Genomic DNA, 12,374 nt, shown 5'->3' on the forward strand with positions numbered 1-12,374 from the left:
TAGTGACTCTCTCTTTAGCTAACGCTCTGTACACAACACATTGACTGAAGACAATGGATGCACTGATTGTTCCAGCTGTAGATAGGCTGAGGTCAGAAGATTAACTGGGATCAGGGATTTGGGGCAGTAAATGTCTGTGCTAAGCAGACATCATGCCTACATTTACAAGCAGTGTAGAAATCACAGAAGTGATGAGAAGTCAAGCAAAACATTAGTGCTGTGTTTTCTGAATCTGCTATAGTATAGAAATTGAGTAAGAGTAACCACTTCCCATGGCTGCTCAATTTGTGAATCTCAGATATTTGATCCCAACTAGTGAATTAAATCTTTTACAGGCACACTTTTATTTTTCTAATGTAGGTTTCTTTGTTTCATCTTGAAAGAATTTTGATTTTGAAATAGGACCTAACTCTGTAGCCCAGGATAGCTTGGAATTCACTATTTAGTGATTTACGGCTAACCTTGGTCCATGGGAACCTTCTTGACTCTGCCTCCCGAATACTGAGATTGCAGATATGAACAAACATACCTGTCTCTCAACATTTAAACTTTGAATAACAATTTTACCTCTATGAGCATCTCTGTATGTGTGTGTGTGTGTGTGTGTGTGTGTACTTGGTGGAATTCATTCAATATTGCTAATGACAGTGACTTTTAGACAGCACAAAGAATTGCTTTGTACTATATAATGTGTTTCATTTAAAATAACAACCTAGTTGTGTATTTTTCATATTATATATTTTGTGTTCCTAGCAGAAAACATTGACAAGATAAAGAGTCAATGGGCTAAAATCTCATAAAATCAAGATCCCTATACAATCTCTTCCAACCTCTGTGTGTGACTCTTTACAAAGAATAGTGTAGAAAAGTTACAGCAGCTATGGTATTTATCTTTTTCTTATGAAGTAAAACAATTATGCCAAATATAATTATTAGTGCACATTGATTATTGAAAATTATTTTCTAAAGCGTGATTAGAAATAACAGTCCTTGAAAGTCATGGCAAAGGAGGCTTTCTCATCTTCTTTTGAAATTTATTTTTATATTTCTAGGCTTTTCCTAAAGATATGCATAGAGATTTATCAGGATATTAATAAGATTATGACAAGATGAAAGTTATGTATCATTTGCACTTTTGAAAGTATGCATATACTAAAAATATATGCATATATTAAAAGTATTAATGGATGAGTAATTTTCATAGGATTGTCCTAAACACAAGTTTAATTGGTGAATAGAATAACAGCATTGGTGTCTGTTATAACAATTGTTACAGAGTATTCATCTAATACCCACTTTCTATGCCTTTAGATTTTGTTGTGGTAAATATTTTTGCATATAAATCTTTATGTGCCATGGACTGAGATAAGAATATGAGTAATAACTTTTCCTTCTCCCCTATGTTTAATTCTGAGTTTAAAACAACTAAGGACAAAGTTGTCAAGCAGATGCTATTATGTGTATTCATCTCATCTTGGATAACCACAGTAGGAGGTGGGAGAATTATTAAGCATAAATGTAGGAGCTTTTTCCTTAAGGAAACTTGATATGTCATAAACTCACTGTAGCACACTTGTGTGCCTGCAGAAGAGATACAGCCTCATGTCTGTTGAATCTCAGTAGTGTGTAAGAGAGAGTCTGAACTAAACATATACTTATAATGGCATGTGTAGGTCCTCCTCACTCAGCTGTCCAGAAAGTGTGCAGTCCCTGGGCAGGAAGATCTTCACAGAGAAGGCGTCCCCAGCTGATTCACAGTTGCTTCATTGCTCCCTTTCTGGTCATTCAGATTATTTTTCTGCCTTGCAGAAGAATGAGGTGGACAGAGGGCTATTGTTTCTCCTCCCCATACTTCAGAAAAAGCCCTTGTCTGTCTGTCCGTCCTTCCTTCCTTCCTTCCTTCCTTCCTTCCTTCTTTCTGTCTTTCTGTTTTTTTTTTTTTTTTTTGGTTTTTCAAGACAAGGTTTCTCTGTGTAGCCCTGGCTGTCCTGGAACTCACTCTGTAGACCAGGCTGGCCTCAAACTCGGAAATCTGCCTGCCTCTGCCTCCCAAGTGCTGGGATTAAAGGCGTGCGCCACCACCGCCCAGCTCTTTTTTTTTTTTTTTTGTTTGCCCTTGCCCTTGTTTTCCAAACCAAGATATAAATGGAGAATATGGGGGGATGAATGTTATCATGTACAGTGTGTTACTTTCTAATACATAAATAATCTTCAGGAGTTTAACACATCTTTCAGGGCCTACACTCTAGCCAGTCACACAATATTTTTCTTTATACCTTTCCTACTAGTCATTTTTCTATAGGAATATATATATATGTATATGTATATGTAATATATTAAATTAATTTTTATCTATACATGATGTTAATGTCTCTAGAATATTTATTAGGTGGAAAAAACCTACCCTTTAAATTTCCCTGTGAGAAGTGAGTTAAATCCCATTTTACAATATTTGTTGACCTTGATTTCTTGTCCTTTTTACTATATGTGTGGAATTATATTTTTCATTTTGTTATTTGAATTTTAAAAATGAAGCAACCATCTGTTGTGGGACTGCTTTGTGGCATACATGCAATTCATGACTAGATTCCGTATTATTTCCTAGATAAGTTTTAATCATGTTACTTTGGGGGAAATGTCCTTGTAGCCAACTTTTCTTTGGTTGCTGAGAAAGTAGAGCTCTCAGTCTTGCTCATGATGGAGGCTATGGGATGGCACCATACTGGGCTAGCTTTCTAGTCTAGTACTTGAAAACAAGACTAAAGTCTTTGTTATCTATTGTTGATCTAAATTCAAATTATTCCATAGAGGTAAGCTTTTCTTATAATGTTTGACAGGCCTGAATGTCATGACTTCTTCTTTTAAACCATGTAGGTATAACAGTTGCTTAAATCTTTACATTTTAAATTCTAAATTCTAATTCTAAAGACCTCAAAAAATACAGACAACCAAGACAAATATAAATATTTTCTATGAGCTTATCCCAAATTACGTCTATCTCACTTAATATTCTTTGGTCCTTTAAAAAACAATATCACACTGTATACTATTCTGTAATTTTTAAATCTTTTTTAGTTTTCTTTTATTGGACATAAATTTTTTATGATATATTCTAATTACAATTTTCCTTCCCTTAACTTCTAGATTCTTGCTGCATTCCCTCCTAACAGAGTCAAAACAATTCAAGTCTTCCAGAAAAGAAACAGGCTTCTAAATAATAATAATAAAATAAAACAAGATAAGACAAAACCAAAGTAAAATAGGACAAAAAAAGAAACAAATAAGCAGAAAAAAATGCACACTCAAATGAACTTTAAGATAAATATGTATTAATATATAAAATTAATATCTGTAATATAGAGAGTCATATAGCTATATAATATATCATATAATATAAACTAAAGTTAAATATATACATCAATATACTAATTAAATAACTTTATACAATAAATAAATACATAAATATATAATGTATGCACAATAAACATAAAATTATGATATATAACATAAATTAATATGTGAATTCATATAATTTATAAGTTATATTAAATATATAAATAAATAGTGTAGATAATTATAGATATATAAATTAATATTTATAAACTAATATACATTTAAAAGTAACAGATAAATAAATACATACCATGACTAAACATTATAAAACAAAGAACCTCCAAAGATTCCATTGAGTTCTTTTTGTGTTGGCCATCTTCTGTTGATCATGAAGCTTGCCTTTAAGACTGGTTTGTAAATCCACTGAGATTCAGGTGGGGGGAACCAATTTGTCTTTTATGAGTGGTTACCAGTTGATAATACTTCTGGGTTAGGGATGGGGCTTGTGTCTACTTCTTTCAACACTTGGGCCCCATCTGGAGAGACCTGTGCAGCAGGTCATGCTGCTGCAGTCTCTGTGGATTCGTATATAAATCTGTTCTGCTGTGTTTAGAAGGCCTTGTTTTCTTGATGGTTTTCATCCCAATGGACTCTTAAACTCTCTGTCTCTTCTTCCATAGATTTCCTTGAGCCCTGAGGGGAGGGATGAGGTGGAAACATCTCATTTAGGACTTAGTGTTTCAAGACCTCTCTCTCTGCATATTGTCTAGTTGTGGGTCTCTGTATTTGTCTGCATCAACTGTAGGAGAAAGCTGCTCTGATGGTGGCTGAGCAAGGCACTGATCTCTGAGGATAGCAGAATGTCATTAGGATTAATTTTATTGTTATGTTCCTTTAGCAGAACAGTAAGATTTGGCTTTACACTAGATCTATGACCTAACTAATCTCAGGTTCTTGGCCACTGAGCAGGGTTGGGGATGGTTTCCATCTCATGGAGTGACCCTTAAATCCAATCAGATAGTGGTCGATTACTTTCATGAGCTTTGTGTCACTCTTGCAGGAAGATCATTGTTGTAGATCAAAGGGCTTGTAGCTGGTTGGTGTTGAACTTTTTCCTTTGGAAGCATATGAAGTACCTTCTATCCCCATAAACAATAATATGTATGGGTGAAGATTCCAGTTAGACAACAGCTCAACTTTTCTATTTTAAGTGAGTTGTGTAAGTGTGGTCTTCTGTACATTTTTAAAATATAACATTATATCACCAGTGTGCTTCATATTAACATGCTTTTAAAATATTTTTAATAGATGCACAGTGTTTGTTTAGGTAACAGTCAATTTAACAAATCTTTCTCTGTCTCTCTGTCATTGTCTCTGTCTCTCTTTATGTGTGTGTGCCTGTGAATCTGCATTGTATCTTATCTACCTGTCCATCTGTTTATCATCTACCTATCATAGATCTATCTGTTTATCATAGACCTAATCTGTCTATTATCTATCTATTGACCCACCTGCCATCTCCTTTATGGTGGCAGCTTCCCATACCTTCACTGTGCTCCACATGGTCTCTGTAATTTATTAGGAACACAAAAATATCTGTCAATTAAAGAAATTACTGTGTTTTGTAGGAAAAAAATCATTGAAGATACAACTTGGGGTGTTGATGCCTCACTTATTCGTAACAGGATGTGGCAAGTACCCAATAACTGGGGATGAACAGCTTTCTAGATAGTCTTGGAAGAGGGGAGAAGATAGTTTGCAGATAGCTAGCTCTTCCTCTGACCTGGATCAACTTTCAGATTACCTTATCTTTTCCTGCTAGGTCCTTGGGATTGGGCAGCATGTTCCCCTTGTCCTTTAGCTTCTGTTCTTTGCCAGGGATCACCTCACATTGTAAAAGGGACTGTGTTTATATTATTTTTCTTATTCTTCCTAGTGTAAAAGGACCATAAAGCACATTTTTGTTTTTAGAACATATAGTAAACAAAGACAGTTGCTTAAAAAAAAGACTGAGGTTCCTGTTCTTTTTCTGTGTCCTAAGCTCCATAGACATTGTGGTTATGAATGGAGAGAGGCTAGATAGAACGGAGGGAACCATCTAGAATTCAAAAGGGCAGAAGCAAGCAGAAAGGAGGTCTGAGGAGTAACAGGTAAAAGATAATTAGAATTTCAGATGTAACTTTTAAGGAGGATCAGTTTCTTCACAGATTGGGACACTGTTAATTATTGATTCTTTCTTGTGTTTAACTATCAATGTGGATTGAAATTTCAAGAAGCATTTGGAGGAGTCAAAGAAGACCTATGCTTAAGCAGGGGTAGGAATAAGGACAACATTTTGTGAGTAGTGTAAATGGCAGGAAGTGAGAGAGCGGGGGGGCTGCCTTACTCATGCACATTACCTATTAAGAAGAAGTGGAGGGAGAATGGAAGAAAATCTCAAAGTCATGGATAAGGAGTCAAGGCTAAGAGTAAAAGTTAGATGGACATCCTTGAGATTTAGGAGTTGAGATGACCCAATAAGATGCACAGCTTGCTGTGGCCACAAGGCCACCAAGTGGTTCTTCAAACACACATAGGAAGACAGTGGGCAACTATTTCTATGTACTTTAAGAAAAGGCTTTGGTCCAGCAAGCACAGCTATGTGACTCTGGGGGAGTTGCTTGTCATTTCTGAGCCTCTGGATTGAAGAGAGCCTATAGAATATTTCCTTCTACTATTTTTCTTACTGTGTCCCCTTCCAGCATCATAAGATGCCAGTTAGCTGCTATAAGTATCTGACTTATTTCGGATTATTCCTTCTCTTGACTATAGTAAAGAACTACAATACTATTACATCTTTGACTATGTTTATAATTTTGATCTGTATGTTGAACTTTGCCATATTAAGATTGGCCTTTGTTCTCATAAAAATTTACTGCTGCTTACATTTAGCCAATTTAATTTGTCACGATTCCTGTTCCTCTCCATTAAACTGTCACCACAATTGTCCCAAAATAAAGAAAGATACCAAATTTGCCTTTATTGGTAGAGACAGATGTAAAACAGTATTAAGACAAGATGTGGTAGCTCTTGCCTATAATCCTGGCATGCAGAGACTAAGGCAGAGGCTAATTGCTATAAAATTAAAACCATCCTGGGTTAATAATAAATTCAAGGCTCCTTGGGCCAGTGGAATAAATTCCAGACTCCAGTGGTCCAGTCTCACTACCAGCAGCAACAACAACAGTAGAAGAAAATAAAATAAAAAGTGGAGAATAATTCTTCTATAACAGATACTTTGAGTGACTTTAAGTGAGTTTGCATCATGCTATTTGAGAAATTAGCCTTATAGCAATAACATTAGCTATATTGATGCTTGAATTCTTCTTAATGCTCCATGATGTGTGTGTATGTGTGTGTGTGTGTATGTGTGTGTGTGTGTGTGTGTGTATGTGATATTGAACTCTTCTAGCATACACAGTGCAAACTTTCCCCAGTATTTGTGACATTCCCACCAGCTCTATCACTCTGAACAACTGAGCCCCAGGAACTTTATTGTTATCCTTTTTCAATTTCAAGAAAAGCCGGAAAGTATTTTTGGAATACATTTTAAAAAATTCCCGAGGAAGGCTTGTGTACAGCAAGCTCAGAATAGACTGTGTACATGCACGTCTTTTTGCTACCATAGGAAGCTTGGCCAGCAAAGGTGAGCTCTCTGGTCACTATTCTTTAATGCTCTTCTGCCTTTGCACAGTATTATTTGTCCCTTTCATCAATTAGGCAAAATTCGGTCACCTGAGAGAAATTATCCCTACTACTATTCTAAGGGCCATTGTTTTCCTTGTTGAAGATGCCTGTGACTAGAACATTATGTCATCTGATCACAGTTTCTCCCATGACATGACTAGGAAAAGCAATCATAGTAATTACAGCACATTCCTGAATATTCACATGGTTTCATTTTAAATACTAGATATTAGAAGTATGTTCTGTAGCACAACACCTCCTACCTTCTTTCTCTCTGTGGAGACTGCAGAGAAGCCTTGTGTGCCATGGTCTTCTCAGTATGATCTCCCAAGCCTCTAGGACAAACAATATGGGTCTTCTAAGAATAAGAAATAAGGATTTTTTTCCAATAGAATGGTATTCTCAGAAATTGTTACCTTTTCACAAACTTGATTGACCTCAGAATACATCCAATTCCAAGTATTAAACAAAATATCTAACATCTTGGAAACATCAGCTACAAGTTGGCAGTAGCAGAAGCTCTGAAAACAGAGTAAGAAAATGACTCATGTGTAGTTAGGGAGCTTCCACAAGGGAGACCCCCTCAAAACAAAATAATGCTCATCACAAGTAAGTGTTCTAGTATCTACTCAAGGCATGCAGTTAACAATCCACCAAAGCATGTTTATCAAGTGAGAAGCTTACCCACATAAGTTACTATGTTGGAAAAACAAAGCAATTTTAGTATAGTACACATTTGCTTGTATTTTCACAGTCGTCAATATTTAGACATATACCGTACTACATACTGCATGGTGGACCCGCATTAACTACATCTTGGTTTGGTTGTCTTCTTTGAAACTTACCCTTGCTGTTGTGAGTGTTTATGTGTGCTCAGTTAATTGAGTGTATTGGCTAATTTGTTTTTATTACTAGCCAGAATATTCTAGTAGTTAACACTGGGCTAAGTAGCTTAAGTGGAGCTATCTCTCTGAGTTTGTTTTACGAAATGCAGTCCTTGTGGATTCCATGACCTCAAGAAGAAATGGCATACATGGCACTGAAAAATGCAGAAGGGATATGTGACACAATATTTTTAGACCTAAAATGTGGCCACTGAATAATATAATAAACCCTGGCAAAGAGAATTAACAAATTGATAACTTTATGCCATAAATTCCTTATTTTGATAATGAACTCAAACACTACTGATAGAATGAAAATCATCAGAATCTCCCTGGCTTCTGTCCCTACCCTCCTTACATAGTACTCCTGTGATGAGTTTGCATCCCTCCAGTATTTATAGATGTAATACACAGAGTTTTCACTTTTTCTTGAATGGGTATGAGTCGGTTGTTTTAGTATACCAACACTACCACAGGGCAACCAAGAAGGCTCTATGTTCAGTTCCCTCTCACTTCAGCTATATAGTTCACCCTCTTTACCCCCTCACAGGAATTGTAGATAATTCCACTTCGTCATTCCACCTTTTATAATGGGAAGGGCTGCTCCTTTGTTGAGACGGAAGTTGAGTGAGCACTTGAGACTGAAGCAAGAGCCTCAGGTTCAGAAGGAAAAAAATAAATGAAAGGAATAAGGCAGCCGAGAATGCGCAGTGACTTCAGATCTGAGTTTAAGCTGTCTGAGTCTCCTCAGCGAATACCTTATAACTGAAAATAGACAACTTTCTCAAAACAGGTAGATATTCTAAGGCATTCACGAGAAGTAAGCAAGCTTTTGTCCCTATTGTTCTACTAACCTCATGTGCCATTTCTATATGGTCAATGACCAACCATTCCAGTGAAATTTCCTGTGGATTCATACATAGCACAAGTGTTAGCAAACTAAGACAACATCAGTAATGATGAAGGACCAAGTACCATGTTGCAGAATCATAATATTTGAGTGCTATCAACAATTGTGGGAGTAGGCTCCATCTTTTAATGGGGGATGAAGAGACGGAGGCCTGGCAATCTTGAAAGGCTGTACAAAGTCCAGCATTTGTATACAGTGTCTAATCTTTAAATGGAGGCTTTTAACCATTATTGTAGTCAAGTCTAGAGACTAATAACAGCCCGACTTAAATCTGGTGTTTTGATTTACTCAATGTAGGGGATTCATAAGTTTCCTAGGTGTGTGGGAATCATGTTCCTCTCTTATAAAGTGATTACCTTCATCCCTCTTTTCATTCAAATACTGTTGGGAGGGTTAGCCTTGATAGAGTGAGTAACTACTCACAAGTAGCTTCTTTGATATACAGAGGCTTTTAGTAGAATCTGGTTAACTACAAATTAGAATATCTCACCTTACTACTTTATTGTGAAGCTGCTTGGAGAGAATATCCTTCCATCAAGCAATAGAAGAACATCTCCCTTCTATGACATAAAGTGGGATCATGTGATAAACATGAAGGAGGTTTGTTGGTTCAAGCTCACGTTAAATTCTTGCATTGACAACTAGCAACTACAGCGTATGTGGAAATGAATTCTAACATCCAGACCGATTTATGGCACTGAGTGCTTGTAATCCTTTTAGGTGAACTAACTATATCAATGAATATCAACAACTAAAAACAATAACAACAACAATCAAGACACAAAAAGAACTAGTGGCACAAAATGACACTAGACCTATGTGTCCAAAAAACTTAACAGATATCTACATTATGGGTTGCTTCCTGTGTATTAGAATTTGGCCATATAAGAATGAATTGATGCCCAAGTTTCAGGGACTTCATAGTATATATGGCAATGTGCATACCAAACCAACCAACAAAACAACTCCCACAAAAACAAACATTGTTGGGAATAAAGAGCAACTTACTCCAGAGACAAAGAACAATGATACTTCCTCTAAATAGTGGTGGTGGTAGTGGTAGTGCTTGCATGTGTGCATATGTACATGCACATCACTGTGTGCATGCATGCATGTATGTGTATGTGTGTGTGTGTGTGTGTGTGTGTGTGCATTTGTTTGTGTGTGTGCATTTGTGTGTGGGCAGAAAGGGTAATCATTGAAGGTAGATGGCACCTGAGTTACATTAAAATTTTATAGTCATACACCTGGCATAGAAATGATACATTTTATCTAAAGGGTGAAATATGCACCAGGGCCAGAGCCAGGAGTGAGTGTGTGCTGCAGGCTCATGATTTACTTGTTCTTCCATGCCTTTCTTCATTCATTTATTGATGGCCTACTTCCCCCCACCCCACAGTACTATTCTAATTGTTAGGGATTCAGCATTGAGCAAAGTGATGTCTATTTTGAGAACCTACTTTCTAGTGCAGAAGTAAAGCAATAAATAAGTAAACAACTTCTATGCATGTAAGATAATGTTGGTTGGTACTAAGTGCTCTAAGGAGAAGTAAATGCATTAAAGGATCATCAGCAAAAGAAAGAACTTTCCAGATACATAACCTTCTCTGGGGGGGTGATCAAAGGCAGTAGGGGAGCAAGCTTTCTTCAGATGTGCTGAGGAAACCTGCTCACCAATGCAAAGAACATCAGGGAAGGGAAAAGCTGGGCATATTCAGGGAGGGGCACAAAGTGGCATGGCTGAGCAAAGAGAGGAAAGAGGGTAGGAAGAAAGATTACCTGTGGCCTGTGGTCCATGGAAGGCACTTTGGAATTTATTTTGAGGATTGCATGATACTAGGATTTACCATGGACGGTTTTGAATACGGCTATAATAAACCATTCATTCATACCTTAAATGGCTTGCTGTGGTTGTAGCATGAAAATAGACAGTGGTAAGGAGACAGTTTTGTTCATTATGATAGTCTTTGGTGAAATCCCCAGTACAACTGTTTAAGGTGGTGACACGTGATCTGAGTCAGGATGTACTTCAATCAGAACTGACAAAATTAGATAGCAGATCAGCAATGGTTCTTGAGAGGTAGAGAAGGACCAAAGATGACCCAAGCAGTTAGCTGGAGTGGCATCTTTTATTACAATGAAAACAGAATAGAGTAATATTATGCAGGAACAACTCCAATAGTCTATTCTGAGTGTGTTGAACTTCATTCCACTAGAGATACCAAATAAAAGAGTCAGTTCTGAAACTTAGAAGAAGATAGGGAAATGATTATGTGGCTCCTCATTGTATAGGTTGTATTTTGGACTAGAGAACTATATTAGTACAGTGGGAATTAGAGTTGATACGGCACACACATTGGTATTCCTATATTGAGCCACCAGAAATGAAATATTTCCACAGAGACCTAGGGGAGTAACTAGAGGTTGGCGAAAATTCAGGAGACACATGAAGGAAGTATCAAGTAGGAATGACTGACTGGCTTACAAGACACAGAGACAGCAATACTATACAAACTCAGACTGAATTATCAAGTTGGGAAGTGTGTACATCATTGGTAACCTGGGTAAGTAGTTTTAGTGGCTCCTTGGGTGTGAAGGGGCAAGGAAATTATAAAACAAGACAGTAAAGACAATGAGCAGAAGAACCTCCCAGGAGTTTTGCAGTAAAGTTCATGGAGAAAAGAGAAAATATGAGACCGTAGAGTATCATTTTGTGAAAATATTTGAGCATATTTGATTGCTGATGACAATGATTGACTAGACAAAGGGAAACAGATGTTGCAGGAGTGAGGGTATGTGGTGCACACAAGTGACCTCCATGACTACCAACGGCCAGGCTGGGATAGCCACAACACAGTTGTATCAGGCTTGTTAGGAAGCAAATCACCTTATTCTACATAAAACCCCGACCTCATGTCAGAACGGCTGTTTATGTATTGGGAAATCTCCCCTGGGACCATCAGAGGGACTAGATATGGGAACTTATACTAAGCAACATTAGATGTTGTGATGGTCTAAGCATCCACTGGAGTCCAGTGGCAAAAAGTTGGACTTTTTGTAAATTAATTCTTGTTGCTTTGACTTTTCTCAATTTCATAATTCCCCTCTTAAGAATGATGTTGCGGAAGATGAGATGTTAGGCAAGTCTGGTGACCTTAGCGTGAGGCCTGGAACACTGGGTTGGAAGAAGAGAAAATACTCCCGAGGAGGATTGTCCTCTGGCATCCAATACTCATGCTGTGGCACACACATGTATGTACCCAATATATATATACACACACACACACGCACACACACATATACATGTACACACACACATACACATGCACACATGTACACACACTAAAAATCAGTAATGACAAGCTTAGACTGATATTTGACCAGTCTTCTTGGTACAGGTATATAATTCTATTTACTAGAGAGGCTTAGGCAGAAAATGACAAGTTCAAGGCTTGCCTTGAACAGTGTAAGTTCAAGGTTAGCCTGTACAATTTTGTGAGACCCTGCCTTAAGGTAAACAC

The 12,374-nt window shown here is 37.2% G+C and overlaps 1 protein-coding gene across 3 annotated transcripts in view; it reads left to right on the forward strand.

Moving 5' to 3' along the window:
• The window catches only part of Fgf12 (fibroblast growth factor 12), a 561,692-nt gene that overhangs the window by 201,642 nt on the left and 347,676 nt on the right, over positions 1-12,374 (forward strand). The gene's annotated exons all lie outside the window — the stretch shown is intronic.

The sequence above is a fragment of the Grammomys surdaster genome, unplaced genomic scaffold, assembly GCF_004785775.1.
Source record: "Grammomys surdaster isolate TR1022 unplaced genomic scaffold, NIH_TR_1.0 125956, whole genome shotgun sequence".
In the NCBI taxonomy this organism is placed as follows: domain Eukaryota; kingdom Metazoa; phylum Chordata; class Mammalia; order Rodentia; family Muridae; genus Grammomys; species Grammomys surdaster.